Source organism: Ambystoma mexicanum, chromosome 3p, assembly GCF_040938575.1.
Source record: "Ambystoma mexicanum isolate Mex_15411 chromosome 3p, UKY_AmexF1_1, whole genome shotgun sequence".
Taxonomy (NCBI): Eukaryota; Metazoa; Chordata; class Amphibia; order Caudata; family Ambystomatidae; genus Ambystoma; species Ambystoma mexicanum.
In genome coordinates, this window is record NC_090925.1 from 835,972,210 (window position 1) to 835,993,251 (window position 21,042).

The 21,042-nt window shown below is 45.5% G+C and overlaps 1 protein-coding gene across 1 annotated transcript in view; it reads left to right on the forward strand.

The window, feature by feature from the left end:
• The window catches only part of LOC138580963 (syntaxin-1B), a 509,119-nt gene that overhangs the window by 466,574 nt on the left and 21,503 nt on the right, over positions 1 to 21,042 (forward strand). The window lies entirely within an intron of this gene.

Here is a 21,042-nt window from a genome sequence, read left to right on the forward strand (position 1 = left end):
GTGATGTATCGTTTGCATTGATGTGTTTCCGGTCTTTCACAATTGAATGGGCGATTCTCAACTAAATGTAACACTGAAGTAGTGTCCGGTAAGCATGTTGCTGTCTTCAGACTTAGCGGATTTAAAAAATAGTCTACAAAAATACACAATGGTTCCAGCACTGATCCACAGACCAATACGATAGTTCAACCAGGGGGCTGATGTTACTTTTTATGGACGTTAGGTAATACATAAAAACCAGATACATATGGATTAGATCAATACAAATAGTCAAATTCGTGTTTGCTTATTCATCCTCTTTCTACTCCTATTAGTGTAGTGCCATAAATCAAAGTCTATATTTCAGGTGTGGGCTCCATAGAGAGTCTCTTATCGTGAGATTCTACTTGCAGAAGGCCCATGATCAACTCTTAATATTGTGGTGTGTTGATTTCCCATGTCCCTTATCTGTCGGCTTGATCACCAACTGGGAATTCATTTTCCATTAAAAAAAGTGCTTGCTGTGCTGCTTGCATCAGACTCCTTGTTATATGCCTTGGCTGTTCTTTTAGAGGATTGTATTCACTTAACACAGCTTTCTCAAAAACTGAAAAACTAAATTGAAATGTGTCCATCTACTGGTGTAAAAGTGGATTTGTTATGATATTCTGTATCTTTCCACTCATCAATGTAAGAGTGTGAGGAGGAACTCTTTTAGTCTCATCTCTCGACACAACTCCCGAATCTTTGTGTCAGCAAGAAACCAGTCGTTCTTGTGGTTGGTACATAAGGTAAGCCCAATTGCAATACCAACTTTTCTTCAATCGAAGAATATACAGAAAACAGGTAAATCCTCAACATTATTCCTCTTCTGTACTCATGTCTCTGAATACTGAGTATTCCCGGGATACTTGCTTCGGATACCCCAAGAAGAAAGGACCTTGTCTTCTGACGCCAGACTGGGCCTTTCAAAAAAAGGTTGCTGGTCTATTGGTAAAGGTACCTTGGTAAAAGTACCTCTCTACTTTCAGATTCATCCTCACCAATAGAACCACTGCCTGGCTCCATTTTGGTGGAAGCTAAAGTTCTCTGCTGGTATTTTAAGTAGATTTCATGAAATAATCCTCCACCAAATATGGAAAATATGTGGAAATATATCCAATGGCACCAGCTTTGGATCGGCCGGTAGCAGAAGATGAAGCACCTTCAGACCACTCTGAGTCTCCATGATTTTTCTTTGTAAATTACGCACAGTTTCTCTAGAAATGATATGGTGTGTTTGTGTCCATGGTCAGTGAGTATCTGGTTGATGTGGATACAGTTGTAATGTGCCACGCGTACAGAAGAGTTAAATCGGCATAAAGGAAAAACCTCTAATCCCGATAATGGAAGTCCCAAAATTGTCGGACCCTGTGCAAAATCAAATCACAGTCTGGACAGTTCAGGTGTCCTAAAATAATAGGAAGATCGTCTTGGCTCAGTTTCTGTCATGATCACACGTAACACACACTCAGGATGCAGCAGTCACAAGAGTAGAGACATGGGAGTAGGCTGGACCACCTTAGCTGCTGGCTGGCGAAAGCGCTCCATGGCCGGTGTAGGCACATCATGCAAACATAAGCCCAGCCTCCTCCAAGATGGAAATCAACATGGCCCCCAAGCACCCACATTGCCTTTATCAGGCTATGCAGTCTAGACACACAGGTGTGGGCCAGGACTATAAAGATCATGCCCAGATTAAAATACTTTTTTAATAGCATTTATAAAATTACATTCATACAGTTCTGATCAATTCCTTTGTTGCAAACGCAATAAGCTTACATGTAAGCTTGATTACAGTTCTGTAAAAACACTTCAACATAATAACAACAAAACAACTTTCTTCAAGCATGTAAACTAGGTATCTCATATATTAATTTCATAGTCTGGCTAGGCGTGTAGGGACACTCTACAGTCAGCCCATTCAGACATTGGGGCACGGTGTTCATGAAACCCTCCTTTAAAGGCCAACTCCTGGGTGTTTAACTGGGCCCATAACTTCCAATGGCTAGAATGTTATTACTGTGCTTGTAGGGTGTCATAGCCTTCACAGCGGCTTGTCTTCTGAGGGGTGGAACATGTCCCAGATGAACATCTTCCAGGACTCATAGGTACCACTAGTGGTTGCTTCCAGTCTGTGCACCGTGCCAACCCACGCCCTTGTTTCTGCCTCGGCCCAGGTCTCAAAATCTTGATGCCAGCGTGTGTATTGCAGGCCCCAGCTGACTTCAATGCCATGTTGATGCACCTCTTAGCCAAAATGTTTCGTTTTGCTATTCCTTGGGTATACTCCCAGCAGACCCTTTTTTGGGCTCCAGGTATATCTAGTGATCCCAGTATTCCTGCATGCCTGCTCAATGTGAGCCCAAAATCTCTGTACCTTTGCGCAGCCCCAAAACATATGAATTAAATCCACCTCTCTACTGCCGCACCAAGGACATGTTGGCTATGCACTGCTGCTAAACTAAGCCACCCTACTAGATGTCATGTAGGTGCGATACAACACATACAATTGGCCAAGTTTAAAATGGGGGTTTCTAGACACCTCTTGGGGAAAACCCAATATATGTTCCCATTCCCTCTCCTCTATATCCTCCCCAAGGTCCACCTCCCAGCGTGCTTTTCATTTAGGGCTCCGACGATTGGGTCTGTCGACCAAGCTAGCATACAGCCTGGACACTGGTTTCCAACCATCATCCAAGGTGTACATCAGGCCCAGCAGCGGAGCCGCTGCTGGTTCCTCAGGTCATTCTGCCCACTTCTGTTTGGCCACCCCCTTACTCGCAAATATTGCAGAAATTGCCAACTGGGCAGCACTGACTGGTCAACTAAGGCCTTCATCTCCTTGAATTTACCATTCTCATTCGTGTCACCCCAATTAGATAGACATCCTGCTCTCCCAGTATCTTGCTGCCGCCCGGTCCTCCCTGCTTCTGCACACATCTACTGCCATCGGAATCTCTGGCAAATAGGGACTGTCCAACTTCAACAGTTTCTGGTTCCTGCACCACACCCTTCTGCCCAGGTCAACCAGTAGGGGGGTAGCACCCAGGCAGCTCAGCGGCAACCACAATATCTCTTTAAGATGCGCAAGGGCTACCAGCGTCTGTAATAACGTCGACTCAGATGTAGCATCATCTGATAACCACTTGGTAATAAAGCTGAGTTGCGCTGCCAAATAATATCTCTCTAAATCTGAGCATTGCACCCCTCCCTCCAATTAGGGTAGGCACCGTGTTGCTAGAGCAAGTTTATGTTGTGATGGGCCACTAAGGAATTCCCTAATCAGTGACTCCAGCAGTCGGAAGAAAGAGGTTTGATGTAGTGGTGGACATTAGTAAAGAAATCCAGGAATCTCTGTAAGATTATCATTTTTGCAATCGCAATCCTGCCCATCAGTAACAATGGAAACCTTGACCAGAATGTCATCGACCTCCTCAGACCTTCCGGTCGTGCATTCCCTCAGATATGTGCATGATATGTACCCTGAGATATTTAAAGGATTCCAAACACCATGAAAGCCCCACTTTGCGTAGATCTCTTGCATCAACCCCCTGGGGGCCGCCAATGGCAACAGGCAAGATTGCTCACTACTGAAAGAAATTCCTGACACCCTTGCAAAGTTTTCCTACACCTCCATAACTATTGGAAGATTGTGTTGTGGGTTCATGAGGTAGAGCAAAACATCATCTGTATATATTGAGATTAGATGGCCGGTTCCCCCAACCCATATACCTGCCACCAAGAATTCTTTACGAAGGTAGACTGCCAGCGGCTCTAGTGCCAGCACATCCAGCATGGATGACAACGGGCACCCTTGACGTGTACCTCTTTGTATGCGTATGAACTGCTCAACAAACCCAAACTCCCGCAGTACTGTGAACAGCCATTCCCAATATAATTAATCTAAAGCCTTTACCGTGTCCAGCGACACCACTGCGCATTGTTCTGGACAATCATTAGTCTGCGCAATGATATGCTGCAGGCGACGTAGAATCAGGGCTGTGCTGCGACCCGGAATAAAGCCATTGTGATCACTGTATACCAAACCTAAATGACCCTGTGGAGCCACCCTGCCAGTATTGCAGTCAGGATCTTCATGTCATAATTTAGCATGGCTAGCGGCCGATAGGAATCGCATTTATCCGTGGGTTTCCCAGGCTTGGGGATCGGGATTACTAAGGTTTCCCCTCATACTTGGCGGGAGCTGGCCCTTTGTGTAAGCCTTTCAAATACCTTATCAGCACTGGAGCCACTAATGACGCATATGTTTTATAAAATTCCGGGGTGAGTCTGTCACTGCCCGGAGTTTTGCTAGTGGCAAGCGACACAATCGCCTCACTCACGTCCTCGACCGTGATGGCTTGGTCAAGTGCAACCTGACGCACAGCTTCCAGTTCAAGAGTGCCCAGCACCTCCTCCTGGAGGACAAATTTCGTATGTCCATATAGTTGAGAGTAACATTCAGCAAATATCTTGTTGATTCCTGACTGTGGTCTGCACATCTTACCCTCTTCATCTCTCAGCACTGTGATCAGGTGTCTAGGGTGTTCCCTCTTACAAAGCCACAATAGGAGTCTACCTGGTCTATCACTGGGCCCTGGTGTTTTTAACTGTATATTCAAAGTTTGGCAACCTCCCCCAGGCCTCAAGGCATGGTCTCCTGGTTTCAGCCAGCTTCCTTTCACGCAATTGCAGTCCCACCACCCGAACCTCCATGTCCTGTATTTCTTCCTCTAGGTTCTCCAGATCGGCTCTCATTGTTTTCCGGATACCTCCCGCACTAGCAATGACCTCACCTCTAACTACTATTTCGAGGGTTTCCCACACAGTGCCCCACTTCTTTACACTACCTATGTTGCAGTCCAAAAACTCCCCCAGCAGCTTGTGTAGCTTATCTCTAAATATTTGGTCCATCAAGGCATCTGTAGGCATGCACCATATCGGGAAGGGAGGCCGCGGACCGCAAATACTCCATTCCATCAACAATGGGGAGTGGTCAGAGATTGTTCAGCCCAGATACCTTGCTGCACTTATTTCAGCCATTTGGGTCCGGCACACAAAGAAGTAATATATCCTGGTGTACAGGCCGTGGGGCGAGGAATAGTAGGAGTAGCCCCTATCTTCACGGTATAAGTCTCCCCATATATCCACCAAGTCTAGGCTAGCTAGCACCACATTAAGAGCTGCAGGTGCCGGCCCCATGCCCTTCTGAGGAGCGGAGGACCTGTCCAACACTGGATCTCTAGCGCAATAATGAAACACTCTCGGTTATGCACTATCTTGGTACAGATTGTATTAACCTGTGATGGGAAGCAATGGTTAGGGAATAGGAGTTGATTATACACACCTCTACGTGATCTATGTAGCACCGAAATAAGGTATCTCCTGTCTCCGTCTGCTTCCACCTCTGTCAATTGGAATGGTACATTAGCACTTACCCACGTGAACACCCGCCTAGCACATTTAGAGTATGCCACCCCATGCCCCTGTCCCCCTCAGCGTTCTTTAACCTTTACCAGTTCCTCAGCTCTAAGGTGGGTCTCCTGTAGTAGGACAATGGACACCTTTTTACGATTTATAAAGGACTTCATTCAAATTCTGCGCAGATATGTGCACAGCCCATGCATATTCCACGTCAGTACCTTAATGGGGGTTGCCATGCATATGTCTAAATCTTACCCTTCGCTCCCCGTAGACAGCCTCCCACCGATCCACCATATCAATTCACAGATTACAGATCACTTTCAGCCACCCTGTCCCCTTCCACTCGCCCAGCCAGTGAAACTAGCCATATGGTATGTGTACCCATTTGCGTGAAGAACCTAGAACTAACACAAAAACAAAACCCTAAACCTCCACCCAGCAACTGCTCCAAATCTGCAGTGCTCAGGTGCACCTGCACCTTCTGGTCAGCAACAGGCAAACCCCAGTCTATGCAAGGGACAGACCAACGAGTCCTAGGCTGGTGATCAAACATTGCTCCCTTCAACAGTAAGAACAGTTAGTACAGCGGTAACAGATCCCAGTTTACACCGACATTTCGGAAGCAGGGCCACTTTACATATCACAAACATTCCTATCCCTTAGCTCAATGAGCCCTCCTTATTGGTGATGTTCGTCGCCTCACGTGATGGGGTCGACTCCATCGGCCGGATTGTTGTGCTCCACCCACATGTTTGCCGCAGCAGGGGTTTTCAGGAATTGTGCTCTGCCCTTATAGATAATTTTGAGCCTAGCCGGGTACATGAGCATGTACTTAACATTAAGATGCCGAAGTCTAGCTTTGACCTGTACAAAAGAGTTCCTGGCCCTCTGAACTCTGGACTGTCGGCGTATAGTCCGGATAAATGGCAATTTTAGAATTGTCTCGCTGGATTTCTCCACTTTCCCTGAGGAACTTTAATATTACTTCACTGTACTGAACATTTAGGATTTTTGAATTAATCGGTCTAGGGTGTGATCTCTCGAGCTCCTTTACTCGAGTCTGAAGATCTTTCGTAGACTCCCTGGTTTCTTTCAGTTCGGTTTCGGCCAATGTCACCCTCTCCGCCAGGTTACGGACGTCCTGTCGCAGCAGCTACATGTCCACCTTAACCTCATCTATCTTTGTTTCCAGAGATGACCTCAGCGCCGCTATCGCCGCCAGCACCAGATCTTCCTGCTCGCCCGGCTCAGGTACCTCTGTCTCCAACTGCGCTGCAGCCTTATTTTGCCCTGAGTCTCGGGGCCTAATAGCATTGCCAAATAAATCCATGATTGGGGGTTTACTTTTGCCTTTGGAGGGGGACATGCCGTTTACAGTCGGAGCAGTCAACAACCAGCAACTAGCCCCCCCAGCACCAGCCCCTGTGTCGTAGTTCTCCTGTGTAGTTGTCTAAGATTCAACCCCAGCGCACCCAGTTGCTGTCCAACAGCCCATTCCCCAGTGTCGACCCAGGTTCCTGCTTAATTCTTCAGCTGCATCTCCACGCCACCTTCGCAGACCCCTCCTCCCTGGTCTATTGATCAGGCAGTATCAGTGTATTGCAGCTAACAGCAGGGGGCCAGGGAATCTCTTAAAAGCCCAAACGGCCCAGAGAGCCAGTTAGGGGAGCATTTGGCGCAACTTCAAGTCCATCCGCTCAGGGGTGTTTGAGCCGCACACATAGCAACTCAACCAGCAGGACCAGAGACCCGTACCTTCTTTTATCTACTCCCTCAGCAAAAGAGCAGTGCCACCAGAATTCAGAGATTGCCACTTGTCTCGCAGTATTCTGCTGGTCCAGTGCCCCTTGCACTCCCAGTAGCGTCACCAAGTCTTTGTGCCAGTAGTTCAGTACAGTGCCCCTAGAGGGTGACCAATGCTCCCCTAGCATGCAACTATGCGGGCCCCACACTTCTACAGTGTCTGTTGTGGTCGTCCCCCATCCACCAGTTCATGCTGCAGTTGCTTTAAAGTCCAGGCCCCCAGGGTGCTAGTAGAGTCTTTGCCCAGCAGAAACCTTCGGTATGCAGGGGAACCGGTTTTGCCCCAGGTGTAGGCAGCCCCCTTAATCCACGCACTTACTGCACTCCACCCCCTCTTATACAGTGCTGCGATATCGCCACGCACCTCCTACAGTCCCAGCACTGCTCCTCAATGACACCACCAGCGTTGCGCCTCCAGTACAGTGCCAGCTCCCTGTGTTATGTAGAGGGCCAGGTGGCGCTGGCGGTTTAACAGAGGTTCTTTGGGGTGATCAGCTATCCAGGACTGAAGGATCCAGCTCTCCGATCGCAAGCACACTTACCCACAGGGTCCCGGGAGATCAGCTGTCCCGGTTTGCACATCGGAAGTATGAGGCGCTCACCAGGTCTCATTGTCACATCCCAGTGCTCCTTCTCGTGCCGGTACTCCGGACTATAACTCCCACAGGGCCAAGTGTTCTACCTTTTTTGGGGACTTCTAGTGTGGTGACTCAAAGGGGCTAAGTGCCTCCCCAAGCCAGTGATTGCAGTGGTATGAGGATGATTCACTGGTAACCCCCAATGTATATCCCTCCAGCAGGCAGGGCACCATCAGTTATTTACACTAACTGCTCCTGGCTCATTAAGAGAAAGGTCTTTGTGGCAGAAACCCTAAAGCCTCTCCTAACCTGATGGTTCAGACCCTTTGAACTAAATCCCTGATCAAGGGAATCTCAAAGGTCCAGAAGACCACGGGTAGTGAGAAGAAAAATGTAATTTTCAGTTGCCTGCTACAAACAGCCCGTGCTCCAGGTATTATCCTTATCAATCGTTTACAATCGATTATAAAACATACTGAACATGTGGAGCAGGGGTTGCAGTGGCACCTCTCGCTTACTCAACATGGGAGGAGGGGGACCGAATTAAAAAGGAAAAGGAAAAAAAAGGGACCCTGCCGCGTCAGATCCGACCCACATTAGAGGGACAGATCTGATGCTGCAGGGGTGAAGGGGACGTGGAGGCGAGCAAGCAGGTAAGTAGGGGAGGTGGGGTGAGGGTGGGCACATTTTGGTTGAATGTGAACAGGGATTGGAGTTGTTACTTCGTCTGGTAATTGTTTGCATGCAAGCAGATTTATTTCGAACAGTTTGCTGCAAACAATTATCAGACGAACAAACATCCCCAAACTGTGCTCTGCAGGCATTTACCTAGCAGAATGCATCAGACGCGGCTCAGCTCCTGAAGCAGAGGCGGTTGACCCACATGCATGGAAGCATCCTATTCACTCCCTTGATGGTGGACTGGGTTTTAAAGCCACAATCCACCCTCAGTGCATGTTTGTAACACCAGTTCACATAGCAGTTGAGCCATAATAGTTTTTAATATCAGACCAATGACAAACCCAAGTGAATAATTAGGGTGTGTTTCATTCCAGCCAACCCAACAAAGAAGGAATAGATCTTTCAGAAAAATCTTGAGTCAAATTCAGATACTGACCTACCAGTCGGACAGCAAGTAGAAAGCAGAGGGATGGTTCAGTAGATGTCGAGAATAGTACTGGAAGAGTACAAGAAGTTCTTAACCAACAGAACTGTTGATCATGGAGCACAATACTTTTCTGGTCCCCTTCCTTTCCCTGGGCTAGAGCTGATGAAGGGTGCTGAGGTTATCTTGGAGCCAACCAGGGAATTGCCCTCTGAAAACTGGGAGACGCAAACATTCAATGTCTTGATACAGTCATGTTGACCGCTAGCCAGGTCCAGGGTACGGACCCAACGGAGAATAGGCCAGTTCACTACCAATGACTTTAAACTCCATCTTGGACAAAATTGTGCACGGCCAAGTATCTCTGCTAGGCCGGTTGCAGACTGAGACAGTGTTTCCACCATGCCACTCATACAGCATTATTCCTCTGAAAACATGAAACACTCATCTATTATTTTGAAAGGATCACAGAGTTGGCAAGATGAAAGGAGACCAGTTGGCCCCACTAAATTGCACCAGACCTGGGCTTGCGGTGCCAAGCAGCATATTGCATTCTCAAAGCCAATGGGCAGGTTGAATATGACACACTGGTGGACACCATTCTCAGACGATTGGCAAGGGATCAAGAGTATAGCGAGTATATAGGGAGCAGCTGTGAGATGTCCCCCTTGTTTCTCAAGAAACCTCTCATCAGATATCCTATCAGATCTGGTTCCTCCTATAGAAGTGGACAGCAAAGTTGAACATGGATGAACATCTTCTTACTGGTGCAGCTGCTGAAGCCAATCCTTGAAATCACTATTCAAACAGATACTGGGGTACAGTAGCCCAACAGTGGAAGGGAACAAACTTGAAACCATACAACAAAACTGGTGAATGCTTCAAGAGACTTTGGGCCTCATCACAAGTTGGGCTGGATTCCGGCGGTAAATGCGCCAGGATACTGCCCAACCCTGTTAACATTACTGCAACTCGATCCAGTACAATTTGCAGTGGCGCTGTTAATCCCCATGTATTCAGAGTCCATAGGACTCTATGGAGCTTTTTTGGCACTATTACCGCCTGTGATAATAGCAAAAATGGATGGAAATGGGAAGCTTTTACCTCCAGCAAAAATCTGGAGGTACACCTCCCACTTTCCACCCAAACCCGGGATTGGGCGGACTGGTAGTGTGGCAGTAATAGCGTTACCACTGCATTTTTACCACTCCGCCCAACCCCTGATGAGGCCCTTGGTTATTTGTTTGAACTTATCTGAGGCAAGTGAGAATGTGATTGAAATATATTTGAGTTATGTTATGTCATGTTGATTTATACCGTGCACCGCTACCACCCAGGGGCAGTCTCCAGGCGCTCATGTGGCTCTTCATGAAAGAGGACGGGGATGGTTAGTGTGTGAAGAGTGATAGGATAGGTCCAGAACCAGGAGAAACTGGCGTCTGTCTGTGTTGGCTTGCGGATGGTTGGTTGTGTGCACTGGATTATTGTATCCATACGGGTAAGGTCCAATGCCTGGGTTGTTCCTATGTGACTGTTTGTTATGTAGCAGTGTGTCTGTGTGTTTGATGTGTAGATTGGATGGCATTTCAGGTTGTGCAAAATTTGTTTTGAAACTGGTGACGCAAGAATGGACCACTGCCACTAAGGACTGTTGAGCAGTTATTCCCCTCGCAAGAGTGGGATTGGCGAGGTGGAGGACAGAGATTGAAGGCCTGTATTGAGAGTCCCATCCAAGCTCCAATTTGGTTAACTTTCCTTGCAAGTTGAGAAAGGGAAACTGAAGAGTAAAAACAAATGGTTGCAAGCCCAACCCTTCTGTTGATCAATGACCATGGTAGGACCCTCGGCATAAGCCTCTATCTACTGGATCAAATCCCCCCAGGCATCTTACTGTTACTCTTCATTCCTCGCATCTTTATTGCTACTCTAATCCTTGTAATGCTCTGGGCAGTGGCAGTGCCCAGTATTTCACAGTTCAGGGTTTTAAGAGGGTTGTAGTCAAATATTACATAAGAAATGGCTGTGCGTAAATACATTGCACATTTGTATGAATTTCAATAATTGTTTGACACCGGGCTTGTGATAACATGCATGCCATAGCAGTAGCAAATGAAGTAATCACTTACTCGTCTCTGGAGGATAGCTCAGCGACAACGCGATGCGGAGCACTACAGGTTCGATCCCCGGTTCCACACTTAGAAACCTCTGGGTATTAAGCGCGTTATAAATAACCAATTCTAATTACTGGTACCTGACAGAGTAGTAATGCAATGGTTTGCGATTCACATTTTTGAAGTTATGCTGTGTGGTTGGCCTTATCATTTGCTAGTGCTTGATTTGTGTATGGCGGAATAGTGTCATCGTGCTGTATGAGGGGAGTGGCCCTGCAGTTACGCATGTCTGAGTTTTTAGTAGGTAATCAGTAACGATATGCCATCCATTTGACTACAAATGGATGGCCATTAATTCACATGCAAAGATTAATTTACATTTATATTAAGCATTAGTGGGTCAGTGAGAGTGAGTGTGGAACGGTAGGGGCAGGAGAGGAACAGATGAGGCAAGCAGTGTTCAGAAGGGTGGTATCCGGGTGAGGAAAGCCAATAGTGGGATAGCAACAGGATAAGACCTGTCATTGAGAGTAGAAACTGCAGGTCTCGAAGCTCAGTAACCTAATAAGATCGGAAGAAAGATGGTCATTGGCCAACGTAAAATGTGTGCAGTAATACCCATTGTGTAGAAATGGAACAGCTTTCAGAGAAGGCTGAGGGAGTGCATGATGTGTGTGTGTGTGTGTCAATATGAAGGTTTGTGTGTGCCTGGGCCATGAACTGTTTCCGCACTAGAGGGGCTGAGGCACAACCCTTGGGGTAAGATATGAATAACAAAACGTCTGTTGAGATTAGGGTGGACAGATAGTTGGTCGTTGGGAGCTGTGCAGTCACACAATATGAGACACCAGCCACGTTTACTTCCCCTCCTTCTGGGAAGGAGGGCAGCCATTTTAACAATGGGCAAGAACACATCAAAAGACTGCACTTACGAAAGTAATTCGTAATTTGCTGAATTTGAAAGAGACGTTTCTACAGAAAGGCAGCAATATGACCAATCTGGCCTTTTGGACGCCAACCAAGCAACATTGACACTTCCTCAAGGAGTATGTGTCTACTCTCGGGCATGATGTCGCTCCTAGAAACACTTGTGTACAGGTGCGTTATAAATGACTTATCATAATAACATATCATATCATGATGTATGTTGTCTGGCTCTTTCATGGGGCACTAAGCTTCTTCCTGATGCCCGGGAACAGGTTTTATATTGACCTTTTGATGGTACCTAGCTGATCCCACATCCACTGATAAGGAAATCAGAAAAGGTGTCTTGCCAACAAGTCCTTAGGGTTCATTCAAAAGCCACTGAAGAAAAGAGCCATCAATGTCAGGGCAGCATAAGGAAAGACTTTCTGGAAACACAGAGGCCTTTCTGTGCTTTATATCCAGAGCTCAAGATTCAATGGCGTGACAGGAAATATCTTACAGCGTGTAGGGCTTCTATCCAGCCGCCCCCTCAACTGATTGTAATGGGTTATTTAAAACACGCTTAATAGCCTAAGGTCTATTAAGATGGACTCTGGGATCGAACCTGTGTTGCTCCACGCCGTCTTGCTGCCAAGACGAGCGCGTTGCCCCTGAGCTATCCTCCCAAGACGATCTAAAGGCAGCTGCCTCACTGGCAGTAGTAACATTATTTATTAAGCCCAGCGTATCAGCAGAAACGAGTTGCAAGGTGCTAACATGCCTAATATTTACAATAAATAAGACCAAAGACTAAAACGCAAATTGATGATAGACAGTAATACAGACCCCCAAAAGGATTGCCATCAGGTGGCTGCACTGTTTCATGTTATACAGTTGGAAGTGTGCACTTTTCACTGCTGCAGCCACCTGTGGGCCACCTACGTTTCTACCTACCTCTGCAGGGGAAGGAAAAGCCCCAGCACTACCAGGCCACAGGAAAGGAATCGGGTCAGACAGTGTTATTGATAACATTGTTTATCCACTCATTAGAGTGGAATGTCAACGTGTTTCCAGTTGATGCCCACTTTTTTAAGTTGTGCACCCTCTGGAGAATACCAGCGCTTGCGTAATTGAACCTTAGATTTAGGTTGTTGCTGAATTTAGGGTGCTCAGGGATGAATACACTCTAAGACTTTAATGAGTGAATAAAACTTCAGAGGGTTGAACTAAGCCATGCCCTGGTGGGTAAGAAGACTATGAAGCCTGTAATTTCTCAGGGGATATTAGATGTAATTTACAAACATGATAACTTTTTTTTGGTTCTACTACTGGTTTTCTGGGCTTCCTCCATAAATTACAGGACAAAGAGATCAGTGCATAATCTGACCAAATCACTCGACAATTTATAGCGTGATTAAAACGTGAAAAATATAAATCGAGCTCCAAGTCTCACGAGCACCCTGCAAGGGACGATGAGATTGTAACAAGCACCAGCCCGACACATTTTTGACACATTTTTGAATGGCCGCCATGGAAAGGGAGAAGGCACTACATGTACTCCCTTTTCCCGTTCCATGGCGGCCATTTTCTTTGTTTACTTTTTTTTCTCCACTTTTGAATGGCCGCCATGGAAAGGGAGACGAGACCTACGTGCTTGTCTATGGCTGCAGATCTTGCTCTATATTACAGAGTATAGTGTGCATTTTTGTCTTTGATTTCTCAATTCCACAGCCAGGATTTAGAATTGATGGTTCCCATTTCACAGGCTCTCCTGGAAAGCTTTCAATAGTGGTTGGATCAACACATAGCTAGTGTTCTCCCTCAACGCTCTTTCACCCCTCATGTGCAACTTTGCATGACAATGTAATTGAAGGCAGGTGGACAGTCAAGGAAACTAAGAAGTCAGACAACTGGAAGGAGTTGGTGGCAGTGTTCTGAGCTCTCAGTGCAACTTTTCCAGTGATCCAGAGAAAGACAGGCAAGGTTCTGACAGACAGGAGAACAACTATGGCATATATTAATCACCATCCAAGAACCAGATGCAGGCCCACAAGGAACATGCCTACGCATGGGCTTTGGGAAGAGCGAGATCCGTTGCCTCAGTATGCAGCCCACATCAGAGGCACACACAATATCCACGGGAACAGCCGATTGTTTTGATCTTCTCAGAGGGTGTTGCTCATTTTGCCCTTTTCAGGACCTTTAGACTCACCAGTGAATTCTCTTTTAGAGAGGTTCAACACCAGCTTTCCTAATCCATTTCCTTGGTGGTCCTTGCCTCAACCATCACTTAGCCGGAACTCAGGGTGGTTCTGAAAAGTCAGAAGTAATCTTGGTAGCGCCTCCTCAGCCTTAGAGGGCTATGTTTACCCTTTTCCTGAAAATGGACAGTACTCCCGTTTGTGATCTCTCATAGTTGCCTTTCCTCAATCACAGGTCCCCGATTCCTTCTGCAAGCTGCAACATTAAATTGCTTGGTTTGGAAGTTGAAATGGGAGACCTGCAAAAGAAGGGCCCAAATGAAGAAATGCCTTTTTTTATTTAAATATTCTAGTATGCTGGCAACCCTTAAGGTTAATGCCAGACAATGCAAAACCATTTAAAGCATGGTATATAATGCCAGGAATGTTTCCCTTGCTGCATGTGACATTCCATCCATCATTTAATTTTTGCAAGATAGTTTTTCATTAGGGTTGGTGGTCTCTCCTCTTAGATTATCCTGGGCAGCAATCAAGGCTTTTAGGAACCTTGTGTGATTCTATTGGAATTGGAAACATATGATGGGAGGGTACCTAAAGAATGTTTCGCTTTCTTGCTCTCCTGCTCATTTAAGGATTCCAGTTTGGAATGTACCGTTGTTCTTCAAGCCCTACAGTGTCACACCTTTGAATGTTTTTAATCAGCAGACAAAACATTTGTGCCCATGGGGACAGTGTTTTTGGTGACAGTCACTTCTACTCTAAGGCTGGGAAAAAGGGTCCCATTCCTTTTTACCCAGACAGATGTCCTTACTTTACAGTATTTGTCACAGTTTGGACCCAAAATTGAGTCCATAATCCATCAGTCAGAACTTTATTTTACCTTCCTTTTCTAATTCCTCCATAGAGGAGGAATGACACTGGCATTCATATGATATGAAAAGGGCTGTTTTGTCCTTCCTGATAGAACATCCTTCAGTAGATCTGGCAGGCCTGTTCGATACTTCTGGCATGTCAGGAAGCCAATAAAGATACCTTTATAGTCTATGGTATAAGTTGCAAATGCATCCTGGTAGGACTGTGCATTGAAGGACAGTACCAGGGAAGATACCTGATTTAATTAAGCCATGCCTCATACCATCCTGGGATGTCATGCTTTGACCTCCTTGCTATCAATACTGCTCAAGAATATTCCTATGTGTTGGACAGAACAGGCTGTGGAACTAAGAGTAAAAAAGGCACTCACTACAGCAAATCCTGCATTCTTAGTCCTTCAGGCTTTCGCCCACCCTGCATCCCCTCATCGCTGTCTTGGCTATAAAACATGTACATTCTCAGTATTTATTTATTTATTGATCGCTTGTTAGGCACTTCTACAGCAAGTCAGTTCTATTTCTAAGCGCCCACAGGGCAACAGGGAGGGAACATGGGAATGAGACACATTAACATACATAACAATATTAAATACAGTGGAAAGGAAAAACCTACTATGCCATGTAGGTATTCAGAACGTGCAAGTGTAGAAAGGGAGGGGGCAGTGGGGGCGGTGCTGGGGTGCTCGTGCTCGTGGTTGGGCAACAGATGAAGTGCAAGGTGTGGTAACTGCGAGCCTCCAGGACGGAGGGTGTACCGAGGCAAGTGCTGTGGATAGACAGAAGCTGGGGGGGATTCGGTGTGGGAGGTCATGGCTCAGAGGAGTCTAAGGGCCCTGAACACCAATCAAGCAACTCTGAGATTAGCAGAGGAGAGAAGGGGGAGAAGGATGAGGTAAAAGGAAAAGTCTTGAGGAGCTTCCGAAATTTAAGGAAGTCCTGCTCAAGGTGCAGAGGGGGGAGGAGGTTGTTCCATAGAAAGGGAGCCAGCTGAGGAAAGGGATCGACCTCCCGCCCTCTGTTTAGTGAAACGCTTAACACACAAAGAGTTGGTGCCAGAGGAATGCAGAGGACTAGAGGGAGAATATTTAGTAAGAGAGAGTTGCAGATATTGTGGTCCCCAGCCCCAGACAGCCTGGTGGATGATACAGAGGGATTTGAATTTAATCTGTGAAGCCACCAGGAGCCAGTGAAGACTTTTTAGGGCAGGAGAGATGCAGCCCCTGGGCTTGAGGTCAAGGATGAGTCTCTCTGACCTATTCTGGATCCGCTGGAGGGGTCGCAGAGTGGAAGAAAGAAGATTAAGAAGCAGGTTATAGCAATAGTCAAGCCTAGAGAGAACCAGGGCCCAAATAACATTGAGCTTCTGGGGGAAGGTGAGAAGAGGTAGAATTCCTTTGAGAAGGAAGAGCTGGAAGTGGGACTTCTTGGTCCTGAGTCTGAGGGGAAAAAGGAGAGAGAGAGGAGTCGGAGATGACTCTAAGGTTTCTGGCTTCAGAAGACGGAGCAGAGGAGACCCCGTGGAGGAAGGCTAGAGTGAAGGGAAGAAGGCGTGGGCAGGGGTCCCGATGGGAAAGATCTCAGTTTTGCTACCATTGAGCCAGAGATCATTGGAAGTGCACCATGCCTGGATGGCAGACAGCCAGTTAGTAATGATGGAAGGTGCAAGAGGTTCAGCAGGAAGTTTAAAAAAAGAGTTCTGTGTTGTCTGCATAACACTGGACGTTGGGGGAGAATGAGATGAGGAGTGCCAGCTGAGTAAGGTAGATGTTAAAAGGCCAAGGGGAGAGGATAGAACCATGGGGGACTCCACAGGTGGAGGAGGAAGTAGGAGAGCAGAAGGTACCCATGATGACTTGGGAAGAGCAGCTAGTTAGGAAGGAGGTCAGCCAGTCCAGTGCCCGATCCGAGATACCAAGGTTATCATGAAGCCTTTGTATGAGGATGCAGTGGTTGACCATGTCAAAGGCAGAGGAGAGATCAAGTAGGATGAGGACAGCTGGAGAGTTGAAATCCAGGGATGCAAGCAATTCTTCACAGGTGTTCAGTACAGCAGATTCCATGCCTCTGGATGCTCTGAATCCAGATTGATGGTCGTGGAGACCACCAACAAGTTCAGTGTGAGAGTTGAGTTGGGGCAAGGCCAACTTCTCCACCAGTTTTCCCAGGAAGGGGGTGATGGAAATAGGGCGGTAGTTGGCTGGACAGGTACAGTCTGCTGAAGGTTTTTTCAGGAGGGGGCGCACAAGGGAATGCTTGAGGGAGGAGAGGAAAGAATCAGAGGCAAAAGAGTGGTTGCAGAGATCAGTGAGTGAGGGGGCAAGAGAGCCAATGTTGTCCTTGATGGTTCTGGATGAGCAAGGGGAAACCTTAGACACAACTGAGTTGAGCGAGTTGTGTGTTATTACAGTGGGCCTAACCTGGGAGTGGAAGTGCCACTTTCATGGTTTTAAGCTTAGTCTCCTAAGACTGTAAAATGTCATAGCATGACCTCTCTGGCTCTGTCCAGCTGTGGACCTCCCATGCTTATAACTGGAGGACGTGGTGTACAGCAGTTACTGTGGTGTTTGTTTCTTTGTATAACACTAAAATCCAAATACTTAAGAGCACCCTAGAAACGTTTAATAAGCAGAATAATGTGAAGTATATGTCTAGTGGGAAAAAACTATCAAAATAAAATGTTGTTAGGCCTTTCCTGATCTAGAAAAGTTAGGAAGATTTTCTGAAATTCTGGCTCCCTGAATGGAGAAGCTCCTGCCTCCAGCATAGTCTTTAAAGAATCTAGCACTTATTAAGGTCGGCGATGAGGCAGACCAGAGAACAATTAGGGGTGTAGATATTCAGTTTACTGGCTTTATAAAAGGGGGCCTTCCGATTAATTTATTTGTGCACCAAAATGGCACTTTAAATTGTATTTGAACAGAACACGAATACCAGTGACATTTGCGTAGATATGGTGTGATAATAGACTAATAAGGGACCTTAAGAAAAAATCCTAGCAGCATTGTTCTGTAACATCGGGAGCTTTTGACATATGACTTTAGGCAATCCCATGTGCAAGGAGTTACAATAATTTAGTTTAGCTCCAGCAATTGCTCTAGCTATAGTAGCCAGATGATCAGTATACAAGTGGAGTTGTATCTCTTTGAATAGATGAAGATAATTAATAGTACTGCTGACAGTCAGATTAATTTGAGTGGAGATGTCCAATTTCTAGTAAGAGGAAACAAAGCCAGATGAAATAGACATGGATGTATAAGTTGAAAGAGCCTGCAAGCAGTGTTCCCTCTAAGCTGTGCGCATGTGCGCTTGCCCAGCTTCCTTCTGGGTGCCACTCAGAAGATTTTTAGCAGGGCACACAGACAATTCTCACCTATTCAGAAATATTTAATAAGACACAAACCACAGCAATTAATTGAAATGTGGTTTCTCTTAAAATAAGCAGCTAGTCTTGATATTCTGCTAATTTGCATTACACTACTATGCAAGGGTGACCATAAACAGCTTAAGTCCCTGACAGCAAAATACACACTTAAGAGGTTAAAAACTAATATGAAAAACTGTCTCCATGAACAGAAGCTTGATTCTACCACACTTTGACCTTATGACTCTAACTTCTGCCCCAGAACACATTAAGATAGTACCGGACAACTTTGACGACTCCTCTCTTGGCTCTGCAAAGGGTTAGCAGACGTGTACCTACATCCAATTGTTTTATCTTTGTTGTAATATGAGTAATATGAATAAAGTGCACATGCCATAATTTGTTACTCATTGTGCCTCACCAAAAGCGTCACCTACAAGATACAATCGAACTACCAGCTACAATATCGGATACTGACTGTAAGTAAGAAGGCTACCTGGATGTGTAACCTTATCCCATGCTTCCTCTTCTTTGTACATATGTTACGCAAGTGCTTTGAAGCGGCCCCCTTGCAAGTCAATGCATTATAAAACTCAAATATTGATTTGCCATGTAAGGATTTTGAAAAGACAAATGTGATGCTCAGTATCTCCTACTTTAGCGTTACTAAAATTACCCTATAAGTGGAAAAGAACATTGTAATATCATTTACTTTGCCTACATGGGTTAATGGGTATGAACGTTTCCTGGGATTACTCGTCCATAATATAAGGGCACCGGATATTCAGACAGGAGAATGCTTTTCACACAATCTGCCTCGTTTCCAAGTGTTCAGAGTTCCTTTGGGCATAGACCGTCACAAATTATATGGTAACTCGCTGCTATGCAAAAACAGTTTGACCGAGCACTGTGTAATCCAACACAATGATATAAGGGTGGGGTATGTTGCAAATAATCTTGTATGCACTGCAAAAGAACTGCTTACATGCAGAGTGATGACATTCTTAAAATGCACATAATATGTTGAGGCATTAAATATGCCTTGCCTGCAAAGTATTGTGTGTCCGCATATATCCCAGTGAGTGTTTACTGCTGCAATCCCTCACGTTTTACAGTGCTCTCTCAACTAGTAATGGAGGCTAGCACAGGGGCCGGGGAAGGGTATGGGTGGAAGAGCACAGGTCATCACTCTTTGCGGGTGATGAACAAAGCAGCACATTTCAAAAACCAAGTCAGGCGTTTTGGCAGTACACTGAAGGAAATGTGTTACTTGTTTGCTAAAGGATAGGAAATTCTAGTACCCCTCTAGACAACAGCACCTTATTTTTCTTCCTATGCTCAGCTGCTGAAGGCTTTTCAATATAATCATGTGCTCTGTATCGTCTCTAGCATTTCCCTGCATCTTATTTAACTCATAACAAAGAATTACAGAAGAGGGATCCATAGTTACAGAAGAAGGGACTCAATCTGTTGCATCTCTTGAGATGTGATGCCATTAACTTAAAGGTATATATATATATATATATAATACACCATATCTTGCACAGGGATCCATAATAAAGCTCAGGTTTAATTTGTCAAGGCTCTGGTGCGGAAGGGTGGGCAAAACTATAGACTACATTATGTTCTCTGTCATTTCACTTTCTATGTCAGGCTAACAAGCAAGACTCTAATCAGATTTTGCTCCCTACTTGGAGTCAAATAATTTTTCAGGAGTAAAAAAGTAATTAGCTTTGCCAATAGGGATACTTTCTGCTTATTAAAAGATGTTCTTCCCTTTACAATTCCTGTGGAGATCAGGCATTAATATTCTTCACGTTTCTTCCTATGCCACTGCTCTCCTGGTCACTAATTCAAAAAAATATCAGTGGAGCTTTGTGGGTTGAAGCAACAAAATGTTCATTGTTTATCTTTTTTTTGGGCACATTTTCATTTTAGGAGTAAAAATTGTGTATGTGTTTCTTAGCTGTAAGGCTGGTGTTATCACTACCCAAAGGACAACGTAAAGTGGATACTAAGCAGAGGCACAGGAATATTTGATTATCATATTCTGAGGGGCAGTTATTCTGATGCAATTATCATCCTTACACAAACTATTAGAAGCATGTTCTCCTGGCCTTGAATTACATCATTAAAGTGGCTATTGAACTCCTATCAGCACGTTTTTGGACACATTGCTTTTAATTGCCATGAATCCATCTGCAAATGTTGTATTCTGTCTGAATTTCTTGACAGCCACATCAGTTTATGAGAAGAGATATTTGTGTTTTGTAGTGCACATGAGAGATTTTCCAGTGGCATAAAACGTTTGCAAGGTACTATGGTAGATTTTGAAATCTTGGACTGGTTGATGAGTTTTCTGTTTAATCACATATTACATATTCTATATTAACCTGTGTGTTTGGAAAAAGTGTTGTAAGTGTTGTAAGATTTATCAAGAATTGCAGTGGCTGGGAAGCGGACTTCCTTTCCAAACTCTCTTCTGCGACGGTAGTTCACTAAATACGCATGCTCACAAAGTGGCTTACCTCATTGGTCAGTTGCGCACATGGAAAATAATGTGCGCACAACAGCAAACCAGTTCTGCACATAGAGAAAAATAATTAGAAGGAACATTGCGTGCAAGTTTAAAACATAGTTGAACATCATCAGCATGGCGG